Here is a 16,365-nt window from a genome sequence, read left to right on the forward strand (position 1 = left end):
CTTAGAACAACACAAGTCTTGTTGCTGTTCATTTGTGTTGCCCTCTTTGGTTGAGCATACTTAGGACTACTGAAGTTCAAATTTGTTCAAATTGACTTTGTACCTCTTTTGTGTTAAATTTTTAACTAGCATAGATTAGAGTGCTCAAGACTTTCATTCTCTTTATGTCATTATTTGTTCCCTCATACAAAATATCTTCAAGGAAGAGTCTAGTACTTCTGTTTTGTTTTTATCAACACAAAAACAAACTCTAATATCTTTACATAGGCTTTTTGTTCATAATTTTAGAATTTAATATGGATTTCTGCATTTGATTAAACTATATCTCAGTAACCACTATTGATTTCAATAAATTGGAAAAATCATTGACATAATCAAGAGGATTTGGTTCAGCTGTCAATGAAGAACTTATTCTTTATCTAATACTCACTGGCTTCATATTCCCTTCAGAAATTTGGCAGACTGAATGGCCTTTGACATTTTCATGATCCACCTGATGAATTCAATCTTATTTTAGATTTCAAATAGCAAATATTTGGTGTATTTGGGGTTTCAAATCATATCAAACTCTAAACCTTAAAAATGTTCTTTACTTTGCCCTCAAGAACATTTTTCCATTTGAAATGTTGAACTGTCTTTTTTTTTAATATATTATTTTTTAGTTGTTGAAAGATCTTCATTTTATTTATTTATAAGCAGTGCTGAGAATTGAACCTGTGTGTGAGAACCACATACATGGCAAACAAGTGTGCTACCACTGAGCCACAACCTCAGCCCCAAATGTTGAACTTTCTTAAAGTCATATTTAAAGCTAATGAGATGGATTTTCCAATAGCAGTATGTAGAGAAAATTCAACATTTAGCAACATGACATAAACTTCTACTTTGAAGCTGTTTCATCATTTGGTCTATTTTTTCTTTTTCTCTTGATTTTTAATTGCAATATTCATTGAAATAGGTCTTTGATGTAATTAATAGTGACCTTTCTTTTCTTTTTTTTTTTTTTTTTTTGGTATTGAGGATCAAACCAAAGTGTGCTTAACCACTGAGCTACATCCCCATTTCTTTTCTTTTCTTCTTTTTTGTTTTTGAGACAGGGTCTTACTAATTTGCTTAGGGCCTTGCTAAATTGCTAAGACTGGCTTTGAACTTGCAATCTTCCTGCCTCAGCCTCTCAAGTCACTGGGATTATAGGTGTGTGCCCCACCACCTGGCAATACCATTTTTTTTTAAAGTATGTTTTAGAAAAAGAAAGTGAAAAAATAATTTTAAGTGTAATGAAATACCATTCCAATTTTCTTTTTAAATTGCAATTTTTATTAAGACAAAAATCAGAAAACTTGCAAAATAATTTGAAGAATATTTACTGGAAATGAATTTTAATGTTTATTAATTTCAGGTGCTTATAAGCTGAGAATGATCTGGTACAATTACAACTATGAATAAGTTTAAAGAAAGTTAATTATATATATTTTTTTAATATAGATACAAAATTAAATTTAAGAAAACTGGATAGATTAAACAGTAGATATTTTTAATTAAGATTTTAACACATATTTCTAAAAATAAACCTAGCAACACCAAATATAATCTTTAAGTTGCTTGATAGTATTATTCTATGACCCAAAAAAAAAAAAAAGACTGTAAAGAATTCAGCTGGGTTGTAAGAAATGTTGCTTGCCTTGTTCTTCCCATTAGAATTGGAACTATAATAGCCAGCTATGTTCCTTTTAGCCCACATGTTTCTAAAATGTTTCTATGGTTGTCATAAGTAGAAACATTAATCTATTGATCATAACTGAGCCCATGTGATGATTTTAAAATTATATTATTATTATTGGTACTGTTGATTAAACCCAGGTGTACTTAACTAGTGAGTAACATCCTCAGTCCTTTTTATTTTTAATTTTGAGATCTGGTCACTCTAAGTTGCTTAGGGCCTTGCTACATTTCTGAGACTGACTTTGAACTTTGGATCCTCTGCCTCAGATGCTTGAGCCACGGGGATGACAGGTGTGCAAAACCACACTTGGCGAATTTTAATTTTGAATGACTTTAATTTATACAAAGTAATTATTATAAATCACTAACACTTAAATACCAGAGATTATTTTAAAATATTATTTTTAAAATTATACTGAAAATAACTGTAAAAACATTATTTAGATTTCTTTTTGTCATATCCATATTTGGCTAATTTTCCTCTATATCCCAATATGTTTTTGTTAAAGCCCAAGCTGCCTTGGCATACCAGTTCATTCTGTCAAGGAATATGTAACTATTTGTATAAAATTAACAATCTATGCTTTTCATTTATTCAATATTTATATTAAGGGGCTGGGGTTGTGACTCAGTGGTAGAGTGTTCGCCTAGCATTCATGAGGCACTGGGTTCAATCCTTAGCACCAAATAAATGTAAAATAAAGATATTGTTTCCATCTAAAACTAAAAAATAAGTTTTAAAATATTTATATTAAATATATTTTATTTAATAATAATAATTTTAAAAAGATTTATCTCTCCACTGTATTCTGGAAAATGCCAACAAGTTTTTCCTTATACCTTATTCACCTTCTTCATGAGCATTCTTTTTAATACCTTCTAACATCCCTCTTAGCACAAATATTCTGCCCTTTAGAGTCTATGTTTTAAGATTCAATGGTTATTGTATAATGTTTAAGTTGGTAGTGTTGTTATTGTTAGGAATAGTATCTTAACCATGATTTTGGAAGGGAGAAATAGTAATTTATTTAGAAACTCTCTATATAACTTTATTACCACTTCATTTTTTAACAAAACGAGGCACCAACAACAGAAAATTTTCTATTTAAAATATTTTTATAACTCACCCAAGGAGCTTGAAAATCAAAGTCTTATTAAAGGGCAAAAGTTTTCTCTGGAGTAAAAGATGGTTTTCTCTAATAAATACATTAATTACCTTTTAAAATATTAAATGAGAAACTTGAATGATAAACACTTTAGTGAATTGTTTAGAATATATAATAAATGATAAAACTCAGTGTGTCTTCTTGATTTTCTCAATAGATGAGCAGGTAATAAGAAAGGAATTTCCCATTGATATGGAAACTATTTGGACCTCTCACACTGTAAATCATATTGCTAGTCAACGTGAAATGTGTCCACAAAAGCTCACATATTAAACTAAACCACCACCTGCCACAATGAGTTAATCCATAGCAGGGAATATATATATATATATATATATATATATATATATATATATATATATATTTTTTTTTTTTTTTAAAAACTCTCTTATAGCAATGTCTATAAAACAAACAAAAATAGCAAATCAAAAAACAAAAGAAAATAAAAAAGATCACTTCATTTCAAAGATGGTGATGATCAGCCCACAGAATGATATTTACTTCAAGTATGTCCTTGTCCTTAATTCTCACAAGAATAAGTACTATCAAAAGGCTCTTAAAGACAATCTTCTAATACTTCTGTCATCAAGTCATCTTCGAAGAAAGGCTTTTAAAGGTTATCAATCAGTCTGCTTTATGACTGTTTTCAAAATTTGATATGGAGAAAAACGAATGGTGTTCAGAGTTGTAGCTGTTCTCTCATCCTATGGGGCCTAAGGGAAAGAAGAGAAGAGATTATTATTGAAGAAGAGATTGCTTGCTTTTATATTCTGACCTGAGTAAATGGTATAATTGTGCTAACTATGAAATTTTACTTAAGTAAACTATGAAACATATGAGAGATTCAAAATTGTTATATACTCTTTAAAATGGACCAAGAATGTCCTGGTCCCTGTCTCCAGTCGACCCTTTGACTATAGACCATGATTGTACCACACACCATGTATGGTCTCAACTCTCGTGACAGAAACACACCTTAGCCCGTTCTGTAATTCCTTATACAGAGTAATTCTCAAAGACAAAGATGACTAAAGGGCAGAAATATGTACTGTAATTTTCAGAATATATTTTTTTCTTTTCTTTTTCTGCCTGGAGTTAGTTGAAACAAGTTATAACACATTTAACAGCTTTGCTGGACTGATTCCTACTTTTGAACTTGGAATGGCATCTAAGAAATAAAGGACAGGCAAATTCAATGACATATTTCAAGATTGGTATCCTCTACTGAAGACAGACCTTATCACTTGTGATGAAAAAATAAAAACAAAAAATTGAGAGTAAAAATATTCATGTTTCCAAATTCTGAAAATTTAAACTTTATAAGTAATTATACATCACTGTTATGTTTCGGGTGTGAAAAGTCCCCAAAAAGCTCATGTGTGAGACAATGTAGGAAGGTTTGGAGGAGAAATGATTGGTTATAGTTTTAACCTAATTGGTGAATTGATCCCTGATGCGATTAATTGAGTTGTAACTGGATGCAGGTGAGGTGTGGCTGGAGGAAGTGGTTCATTGGGGGCCTGGCTCTGGGGTATATATTTTGTATCTGGAGAGAGGAGTTTTTCTCTCTCTCTGCCTTCTGATCACCCTGTGAGCTGCTTTCCTCTGCCACACTCTTCTTTCATGATATTCTGCTTTCCCCAAATCCCCAAGGAATGGAGTTGGCCTTCTGTGGATTAAGACTTCTGAAAATGTGAGCCCTAAATTAAACTTTTCTTCCCCTGAAATTGTTTTGGTTGGGTTGTTTAGTCACAGCAGCAAAAAAGCTAAAACAATCACACCAAATGGAAAGTATGTGTGATCAAAATAATTTGTAAGAAGCTATGATTTGTGTTGAGATGATTGAGATATAAATAGCAACACTTAAGTACATTTCAAGAAGTTTACTTTAAGTTATTTTTGAACAATAGGCTTAAAATCAGTATTCTTTCTGAACAAGGTTTTTGAATTTCCTTCTACGGAGGCAGGTACACGTCCTTTGTGTTTTCTGCCAGATGGTTGCACGTAGACTGGTAGATGTTAATATACTTTACATATTTCTGGTAAGCATCCAGTGGAGCCAGGTTCAAAGCTCACTTAAAACAGGGACCACATCAGCCTTGCTTATTGGAGCAACACAGTAGTTAGCACTGGATCTAGTACATTGCAAGAACTGAACACAACTTATTGGTTTTGTTAATTAAATTATGTTTTGCGCAGGGGCTTTTGAGCTTGGGATGTCTAAAGGTCAGTGAATACAAGAGGCAGCCTTTTCTGTGCATGTTTGTTCTTGAAAAGTCAGTTTCTAATGGTCCTTGAATGGATTCTGGAGGATTTTCCTGGAGAAACAAGTAAGCACCATATAATTTAAGGAATTTATATCTGAATGTGTACAGACCTTATCCACTCAGAATCACTGCACTAGAGAATGGGGAAAGAGACATTTAGTCACTTCCTTCCATCCCCATTGGTTGAGAGTTAACCTCCAGCAATTCTAACATCCTTCTATTTCTAGCTACTTATATTTTTATCTGACCAAAAAAGCTGGAGAAAGTCCTCAGGGAAAGAAAACAAAAGACAGGAGCTCTTGAATTTGTATATGCCAATATGCTGAAAAGTGTTTTCACCTGCAGGTAGTTAACATGGGCTATGGGGGTTTGTACACAGTGACCTTACAACATGATTGCTTTCATCCAGCAAACAAATACTGAGTCAGGCTGAGTTAATTGTTTGGAATTTAAAAATTGGCAGACCATAATCCCTGTCTTAGAAAACTTTGGTGTGTAGGAGAATGTAGAAAAATAAAAAAGGTAATTAAAATATTATTATGTGCGTGTACTGGTGGTGGTACTTATCCACATTTATAACACAGCATGTTAGAATCATGGAAGACTTCTTAGAGATGATAATGATAATGCCTCAGTGGAGTCCTAAAAGACACTCAGAGGCCAGCCAAGTGAAGAGGTGCAGGAGGTTGTAGACAAATGCCAGAAAGATAAAGGTGTGAATGTGGTATGTGGAAAAAGAGAAAGCAATATTTGAGGAGACTGTCTGTAAAGACAAGTTTACTGAAAGGTTGTGTATTAGGGAGAAGGAAGCCTACATCCCAATTGGCAAATATGTAGGGAGCCTGTAGATAACTCATGATTCCCGTTGTCTATGGAAGAAAGAAGAAAGGGAACCAGGGCTTGATTTCAAAGGATCAATCCTTCTTAACTATGATGAGAGTGGGGAGAATAAAGATAGGAAGTGTGTATTCATTTGCAAAATAGAGAAAATAATAGCAACTACCTTCAAAGGGTTGTTGTGAGACCTAAATAATGAAAGGAGTTCACCACTGTTCTTGTTATGTAATACACATTCAATAAAGGTTAGCTCTTGTTCTTTAAATGAAAACTGTTTTGCTTTGCTTTGCTTGTAGTTTAGGAGGGGCAGGAATAAGGGGACTTGAAGCCATTTCTTCTTCAACAGAATGTTATCCATGTTATGTTTATATAGAAAACAAAGTCGCTTGTGATGCTGTTAGAAGATGGGCTAGTAGAGCTAGTTGCAGGTTGAATGTCACTGCCTTGGAGAATGGGGGAGGAGCATACCTGTATACAGGAAAAGAAAAGAAAAAGAAATTCATGGTCAACATTAGGCATCCAGTAGGGGATGAAAGTCATAACTTTTCAATGACACCCAAAACACAGTTGTGTGTTCCATTTGCAAAAGTGATGAAAGTATGAATTCTAAGATGTTTGAATGGCATTCGGGCTAACTAGTCATTTTATAGAAAGCATGTATTTACAAATATTGACAGATAAACATACGTGTGAATTTTTTTAATAACAGAAAAAGAATTTACCAAGAGGTTTATGGTCAGTAGAACGTATGTTTTTAAGTATGCCTGCCTTGTGTGATCATAGCATGGGTTACTTTTTTCAAACACCGCAATTCTATGCTGCAAATGACATTTGTTTGAGCAGTTAGCAGTTGGTGCCTCAGTTTCAACTGACATTTTGTTACTAAACACAGTTCTAACACCATAAGGTGATTTGTCAATGGTAAGAAAAGGTAGTTTGTATTTCACACGATAGTGAAATAGCACAGACGGGTAGTCAGTTGCTTGGAATTCTGGAAAGTATCCATTGCTGTCAAGTCCAACACCATTAAGAGTATTTTTTACAGTAGTCCACTAGGCTGCTTTTTTATGGAACAAATGATTGAAGAAGTTTAGAAATCCCCAAAAGCTCAAAGACTGTGTTTTGCTTCAGTAAAAGGCTCATGGGTCATGCTTTCAATGAGTTTAAATACTGTGCAAATGACAAACTCCAGTCTTTAGGAAGATGCCCCTGGAAAGCTCACACTTTGCATGTCTCTATTTTTTCCCTTCGGATACTTAGTATTCCAAAGGCCCTATTGGTTTTGATATACTGTTTTTCCTTGTGAAGTCTTTTGATTCTAAAATCAGCAACCTTTAATACCACTCTTGACATTCTAGAAAGCAAGGGCCCAATGTAATATTGGAAAAGCCTAAAGATAACAGAAGTATTGAATGATGAATGTCTTTTAAAGAGTAATAATCAGCTTCCATTGTAGCTTCACCAATGATGAGTCATTATAATGCAGGGTACAACTAAGCTATGCAAAGACTTTGAGTATAACAGTAATAAACCAATTAACTGCCTACCTGCAGAAACTAGATGCTTAATTGCCTTATTGGCATAATACCTAAGAATCAAGTGTCCAATTTCTCCTCCAGAATCATTGAGCCTTCCTTCTATGGTCACAATGGAAAGTTTTGTTGTGATAAAAGACTAAAAGCAGATAACTGTTTCTCTGGCTAATCACCAAGTACACCCCCCCCACACACACACACACACAAACACACACATACACACACACATACACTTATAAGTAGGAGCAATTTGATATAATGATTAACTAATTTCAACACATATATTCATTTATACTTTTAATAAAGTATCCATATAATGTGTATTTTACATATGCGTGTGAGAATGTATACACACACATATATAATTACGAAGTGCCTAGCACATGATAAATAATAAATATTAGCTTGCATATTATTATCATTGATATAAATGATAAACATTAGTAAACATTTACTGAATAGAATAAATATGTCCATGGCCACTAATGAATGCTGTTGAAAACACTGCAGAGACAGGAGTGATTTTTCACCACTCATTATGTCCCAGATGCTTAAGATACATTTAGCCATTTAGTCCTCACTCTCCACCCATGAAGAATGTGTCATTCAGATCATCAGGAAACAGACTCAGAGTAAGTGACATATCCAGTTGCCCAGGATTTGAAATCAAACCCACTTAAATTCTATGTTCTTTTCCTAGTACCTTAGGCTTCAAGACCTCACGTATTTGACTTTAGAGATTTTGAATCTAACACTTCTGTAGTTCATTACCATGTAAATAATCAAGAAAGAAAGCCTCTCTTGATAAAATGTGAACTTATTTATTTTCTGATTATTTAATTTTTGAAATTGTTTCGTCTAATGACTTCCTTTCCATATTAGTTTATCAAATTGGTTTTAATAGTAGATGAAGTAGGGTTATCAACAGATGTGAAAAGAAACATGAGTTAAGGCTCCATGGTTGTCTTTTTTATTTTATTTTATTTTTTTATAAACAGTATTTAATGAAAATCTGCCTTGTCTCTGGCAGTAGTTTTACTGAAACCCTGTATCATATGTTACTTGTTATTGTAAGGGGCTAGACCAGAGGTCCAAATGAAGTCCTTCCTATTGGTGAGCTCAGCCTAGAAAGAAACAGTAAGTGTATAAATTAAGACTGGGGAGGGGAGTAAGTGGTGAAAAGGGTAAGTGATTGACATGTGGTGATCATGAGAGTCCTGTTCTCTTAACTGACAGTTATGCAGAGACCTATACACGTGGACTATGAATGTGAAAGCAGTCCAGGAGGGGATAGAGAAGAAACCAAAAGAACCAAAGCAAAAGCATGAAAAATTTTCAGCTATGAAGGGCCATATGTTGCATTTATATGTAATCAATAGACATCTCTTTCAGAGCCTCTTTGTTTTCCTTATTTGCTTCAAGATAGCAAGAAAGCCTTAGTTCATAATATCAGCAGTTAAGTGCCAATGGGCCGAAATCATCATCTTAAGCCCTAATCAAAATCCAACTAAGGACTTATTCTCATTTTTTTTTTTTTGCCAGTCACACGTAAGAATTAATTTATTCTGCCAAAAGTCACTTAGCTATTTAAAAATAAAATAAAATATTTTAATAACTTTTCTTAGTAGTGCCAAAAGCCAACATACCTGAGTGGATTGAAGATATAGCTCAGTTGGTAGAGTGTTTGCCTTGCTTGTATAAGGCTGTGGGTTCAATCCCTAGTGCCACCAAAAAAAAAAAAAAAAAAAAAAAATGGATATGGCAAAGCAGGCGAGGGATGAGTTGTCCTTCAACAAACAGTACTTTTAAAAAATTGTATTGACATACTGCACCTTTTATTACCATAGCAAACATCTAAAAAAGCAAAAACACAGATAAAAAAATTTTTAAAAATATCAATGCCAAAAAATTCACAAAGAATTAAAAATAGTAGCACAGAGGTCCATTGAACTAACAATAATTATCAAGTCTTTATTTCTATTCCCATCAAAGTATTGAAATTATGAATTTACTTTTAATCATTGTTTAATCTTTGTTCAATAATACAGGAAACAGGAGTCTATGCCATATGACAGACACAGAGTTTCTATTTTCTTACATTAGTGCCCATTTTTACACATTAAGAAACATAGCTGGTAGCATAGTGTTGGCCAAATCTCAGTAGTGGCATATTTCCATCTCCCAGGGGGTGTGGGAAGACCCAACTGCACAGCAGTAACAATAAATCTAGCATATCCGTTTATGAAATAACTTTGGCAGCAAGAGCATGAGGATTTGGATGGAAGTGTATTCGTGGTCTTCCAGCTGGAAGATCAGAGCAGAGATTCTAAAGCAAAAGGCACAGAGTGGGATGGCAGATAGTGGCTGCTTGGATAAGAACAGAAGAGAGTTGGGGATCCATGCTGAGCTCAAGGGGAAATGCAAACAAGACTGTGGGTTCAGAATATTCCCCTGCTGCCCAGTATCAGCATGAGGGTTTACTGATGCCATCTGCTGGATAGTCTTGAGATTTTAAAATGGAATCTATGTAGATAATACTCCAGTGTCTCCCTATACCATTACTTCAGTTCTCCCAGTGAGAATAACAATAGCCACAACAGAAACACTTGGTAGAGAAAACAATCAATCAAAGTGAAACCTGGGTTATCTACATGTCTGCTGTACCTTAAGGAGAGTAAAGCTTTGTATTGTCACTGATTTGTAATATTTGTAATATTTATTCGCATTGTATATTGTTGTTTTTTAAAGGAAACTCTGTGTTAATACACATTACTCAGGCAAATGGATGTAGTTTGTGCTATAAATCCATGAATCCCTTGCTAAAAATATATTAAACAAAATAAATGCTATATATTACATAACCCCTTTCAATACCTTATCAGAGAGAACACAGTGATTTGGTTATTGTCTTATTTGTTTACCTAGTAAAATAAAAATTAAAATGGAAGAAAAACAATTTCCACCATTTGTTCAGAACTGTTACATATGGGGCCTTACATAAAATATAGTAATCTTTTGTTTTTGTTTTGTTGAAATATTATCTGTAGGATTATTGTGGGACCATCATTTTAAAATTACAAAATCTCTTGTAATATTTGAATAAAATTGTACAACTTTTTGTAACATAGGTCCTAGTTTACACTTTCTAAAATGTACTAATCCCATGAGATTTGCAATGGGAAAAATCGTTTCTGTGGTCAAATCCATGTGGGATTGATACCTTCCAAGTATCTTCTCCTAGAGTTCTATGCATTACATAAGTTAAAGTACAAAAGAGTTTATATTTATTGAGAGTTTGCTGTGTGTCATTATCTCATTTAAGCCTCAGTATGATTTTATTATGTGAGCACTAACCTTGTTCCTATTGACAAATGAAGAAACTGAGGCTTAGAGGGTTGGTAATTTCCTCTAAGTCACACTACAAAAAATGGAGACTCTGATTTTAAAGATGATGCGTATAAATCCATAGCTTTATATTTTACCATATTATTGTATAAAATAATGTTACATATTATTGTCACATTTTGGTTAATTATGTTTCTACATTGATGTTAACAAGCTAAACCCTTTGGAGAGTGATGCAGTCAGGACATTTGCTTAACTTTGTTTAACCTAGTATTTCTAAATCAATTTGTTTATAGAATATTCACTATTTGCAGTAGTAGTGTTCCATACAGTTCTTGAAAGACTGATATAAGCTACAGTATTGCTATAGGTGAGGAGCCAGGAAGGGAGGAGCTCTTTAATATTTCTCTGGTCACTTGATCCAGAAGAGCTGCTGGTGTCTTCTCCCTAGGCCTGCCACTTGACAATTTGGAACAGGTAGGAACAGGGAAGCAAACACCTGATATCTTTGCTGCTGCAGATGCACAGAACACTGGAAACCTTTGCATAAACGTGTAATCCTTAGTACATCCTGCAAAGGGAACAAGCTTAATTTAGTTGAGCCACAAGGTTGAGTGAAAAACGGCATGTTGCAGTTATTGTTTAGTCAATTAAATTGTCCTCTGCACTTGTAGGAACTGTTGCACATTTATTACCAGTATAATACATGCTCTGGCTCTATGGTTGATTTCTGTGCTTCGGATCATCTTATATTTAGCACATCTAAAGATCTGAAAACGAATGATAGAAGACATGGTGATAAATTGTCAGGCTTTTCTTAAGATTCAGAAGTTCTAAAGTTCCTGCCAGTGACAGATGGTCTGTCCTTACTCATCGCTTGTCTTCCTGACAGGACTTGATTTTTCCCCCTATTTTTGCTAAATTCCCTTAAAGTAAACTCAGTTTTTTGGGAGGTGGGATGGTCTCATTTGTTCCAGTCACATAACTCTATATAGAAATAGAATTAGCTGCATGCCTTTTTTACACTATTAATGTACACATGTCAAATGATATAAGAAAATAAAGTGATAAGAGGCAGAAAATATTTGAAAAATCCATACTTCCATTTCTACTGTTATTTTGAAAACCAAGCATACTGGAGTCCTCACTTATGGTTGTTGTTATTGTTTTCCTTACTGATTTCCTATTATCTTTTGGCAGCCCAAACATAACCTGACCTTCTGGGAAGTTTTTCTTATTCATTGTGGTAATAAATATTATATTACTTTAGTTCCTTCATGATTTCATTAAGATCTAAAACTTCTTGAAATTTTGACTTTAAAAACACAACTAGTGGTTGCTAACTTGCAGAATGTTTTCAGAATCCACACAATGATGCCAAAGAGCTATAACAATGATGTGCTTATTATGAAAGCGATTCCAAGAGAACAAAACACAAAAGGCAAAATTTTAATCAAATTGCTAGATCCCTTTCATTGATTTTAATGATTACTAGTAAAATAGGAAATGTGTTGCTTAGATTTCTTTTCATACCTTTTTTACCTATGTCCCCTCTTTCAGGTCTAACACAGTTGTGGGAATAAATAGAAAGGCTTTTCTAAGGTGTCTTAAAATAATTTCTACAATACACAATTCCATCCTAGTTTGGTACAACATGACTTAGGTTTGCTTAAGTGTTATTTGCTTAAGTGTTATCAAGGGGGAAAGGGTTGTTATTATTACTAACAATATTAAAATAATAACAAAATGAAATATTAAAATAATATTTAACAATATTAAAATAATTGCTTTGGTCTTTACAGTAGCTAGTTGTCTTTTGTCTCTTAACCTCAGAGCTCAGAATTTCATTTTATTTAAGAATGTTCACTATACATTAGATCAATTTAATAATATGTGAGAAGGATAAACAACATATCACTTCTTCTTTTTATCTTTTCTTTAATTCTACTGTTTTAATCTCTCTGAAGTTATATATTTGTATTCCCCACTACTTCATCTACGTTAGTCATTTAAATGAAAGAACTGAAAGCCTAGTGGATTTTCAAGGTCTAGGCTGTTGAACTCCCTGTCATCTTTTTATTCCCCTTTTCAAATGCTCCTTTCCATTACTAATATCAGTTACCTTTTTAATTAGTGGCTTTTTAACATTGCTCACTTTCAGTAACATTCAATTATAAAAAATCAGAACTCATGCCAGCTTATTGGTTATGCATGAAGAAGTTAACCTAGACCTAAGGAAATTATATTCCTCTCTTAATGGACATTTCTCAGATAATGAATGGAAGCATTAACTTTCTGTATACAACATTACAAACAGAAAGTTTCCAGGTTCTTTAAAACACAGTGACACAGTGTTACTATATTACATAGGTTTTAGTTTATACACACACACACACACAATATTGTATAAATGCACATACTCTGTTACATAGTTAAAAGGACATGACATGTCTTTTTATTTTTAAGTATCTTTCTAGTAGAATTTGTATTCCTTCCCCATATAAAAAATGTGCTTGTAAATAAATAAATTAATGTCTTGAATATTCAATATCCATTGAAAAGCCATCATGTACTACATGATTTAAGAATCATGCCTTTATAAAAATCACATAATTAGTTAAAAATTACTCTAGTGAGTACTTTTATGAAATATACTTAGAAAAAGCTACAAAGATGAAATTTAGTACGAACACAATGGAAATTAGGGTGGAGTTTCCTCCAAAGACCAGGAATCGAACTATCATATGACCCAGTATATCACTCTTTGGTATTTATCCTAAAGTCAGCATATTATAGGGATACATGTATACCCTTGTTTATATAAGCACAATTCACAATAACCTAACTATGTCCATCAATGCATGAGTGGATTAAGAAAATGTGGTATATATACACAATGGAGTTTTATTCAGTCCATAAAGAAGAATGAAATCATGTCATTTGCAGGAAAATGGATGGAACTTGAGAACATTATGGTAAGCCAGATAAGCCAAACTTAGGTAGCCAAGGGTCATATGTTTTCCCTCACATGTGGAAGGTAGAGAGGAAAAAGGGAAAAAGTTTTGTGTGAGGATTCTTATGAAAATCAGAGGGAGATCAGTAGAGAGAAGGGCCCAGGAGAAGGGAGAAAGGGAGAGAAAAGGAACTAGTGGGGAATGGTATTGTTATTTTGTATGCATGAATGGATTTATAACAACAAACTCCACCATTATGTATAATCATAATTCACCAATAAAAATATGGAAAAAAGGTACAAAACTGAGATAAATAAAACTGCTTTACATTAGATAAGAAGCTAAATTCATTTAACAAATATACACCAAAAGTAATGTCTCAGTCTAAAAGAGTTTAATTTCATGTAAGCACACTACCACAGAAGAGAATAGGGGAGAAGGGTCTGCTCCAGACACTGGAAATATTGTGACCTCCAAAATGTCTTTGGGCATGATGTCACACTCTCAGTAAGATGGAAGGTATAGCAGACACACATATGTAGATGAGAAGTTTTTATGGGTCAGATTTAGAAGTGACATATATCACTTCTGCTTACATTCTATGGGCTATGACCCAATGGCATTTAGTTCTACCTTGCAATGGAGGACAGGAAATGTGGCCTACTTGGTGTCCAGTAGAAGAAGAGAAGGAATTTTGGGGTGATCATCTATCAGGTTCTACCACATGAATCTCCAATTGTGCTTAGACACTAAAGGGAATTCAAACTGTTATGCTGTTCATATTGCCCAGTTTTTCTCATAAACTTTGAGTCTACTAGCTTGTTTTTAGAGCAACCTAAATTTGAGGGAAATTTTGGGACTAATGAATTTAGAATAGTCTCACAGAGACCCAGTAAGAATTTGAAAGCCTGATGAAAGCTTTAACAGCCCTTTCTTTAAAATATACATTGAGCCATATGGATGAAATTTAGCTTACTCATACTGAGTGGTCATATGCACATGGTGCCCACCCATAGTAAAGAGCTCCCAATTGAGAACAAGAAGAATATAGTTTATTTATTTTTATTTGCAGTGATGTCCTCACAATTTTGTTTGTTTCAAATATATACTGCTGAAATACCTTACATTTTAATATTTCTCAGTAAAACCAAAGACAGAAAGTGGAGATTATTTCTCTGCTAACCCTAAAGGAGGGAAGGTAGTATAGTGGGTAGAATCATGGCCTTCAATGAGATATTTACGTTTCTTCTTTACTGAAAGATGAGATTAAGCTATGTTTCTTGGTACAGTTTCATTCTTTCACCTGAAAGATTATTTAAAGTCCAAGTGTGAAATATGTTTTATTGTCTAGATAAATCACCAATAAGTTATCATTCCCTGCTTCATAAATGCCGTTGTACCCTGCAAGGGAGGACAGGAAATCATGTTCAGAGGCAATTTAAGACAGCTCCTTGCTTAATATCTATAAATATTGTAGAGTTCATATAGCTTTCATTTTGCTTAGTCTGACCCCATAGTTCAGATTATCTAAACAAGTGTAATTTAAACTCAATTGAGTCAACACTTCTCTACCATTAATGTCGTTTCTGTAGTACTTTCAAATCTATACTACCTATTGCTTGGCTTTCATGCTCTGTTTCTTTTTAATTCTTCCTGTTTCTTCATTTTATTTATAGTTTTTTCCTGCCATTTTATCCAAAGATCTACTTTCCCCTTATCTGAATCTCTTATATCATACTTTTAAAAATTCTAGTAGAGTTCCCATTTATTTTCTAATGTTTTTCTTTGTTCATAATCATTAAAAAAATTTTTTTTAGTTATAGATGGACACCATACTTTTACTTTATTTGTATGTCTTTTTATGTGGTGCTGAGGATTGAACCCAGGGCCTTGCCCATGCTAGCAAGGGCTCTACCACGGAGCCAAAACTGGAGCCCCATTCTTCATAATTATTGATGATGTGTTTTCACAACTATTAATGGAAAAAAAATCAGAAAATTAGAACCAGAGATTTAGTAATACTGATACGAAGTAAAAACTTTTCTATTTTCTTTAATTAAATTAAAATTTGCCATGGGTCAGATTTTCTATATTATATTTGCACTATAATTTAAATATATATGTAATTCAAAACTAATAATAATGTTCAAACTTAAAAATTGATACTACATTCTCACTTCTCTAATAATTCATTATCCATATACTTCAGTAAGATCATGGGAGCCAATATAATATATGTTGAAATAGTATGAAATTTATGCAACTATTTAGAAAACAAAGATTCTGCAAATATTAACTTTAAGAAAATATCAAATCACAAAATAGTCATATATCCAATTGTATTTTTTGTGATCTGTGCATTTTTCAGTAGGCATTTTTCAAAAGGACAAAGAAAACCCAACAAAATACAATTAACACTTTATAATAACTCCTTGCTAGCTATTAGAATGCATCCTCATTTGAAACCATATCTTCAGTTATTATTGCTAAAAATAAAAGAATAATTTCTTACAAAGCAATTTTTCCTGTTATAGTCTAT

The 16,365-nt window shown here is 33.2% G+C and overlaps 1 protein-coding gene across 3 annotated transcripts in view; it reads left to right on the plus strand.

Annotated features, from left to right (window-relative positions):
- Grid2 (glutamate ionotropic receptor delta type subunit 2) overlaps positions 1 to 16,365 on the plus strand; it is a 1,404,794-nt gene that overhangs the window by 792,403 nt on the left and 596,026 nt on the right. The window lies entirely within an intron of this gene.

Source organism: Urocitellus parryii, chromosome 10, assembly GCF_045843805.1.
Source record: "Urocitellus parryii isolate mUroPar1 chromosome 10, mUroPar1.hap1, whole genome shotgun sequence".
In the NCBI taxonomy this organism is placed as follows: Eukaryota; Metazoa; Chordata; class Mammalia; order Rodentia; family Sciuridae; genus Urocitellus; species Urocitellus parryii.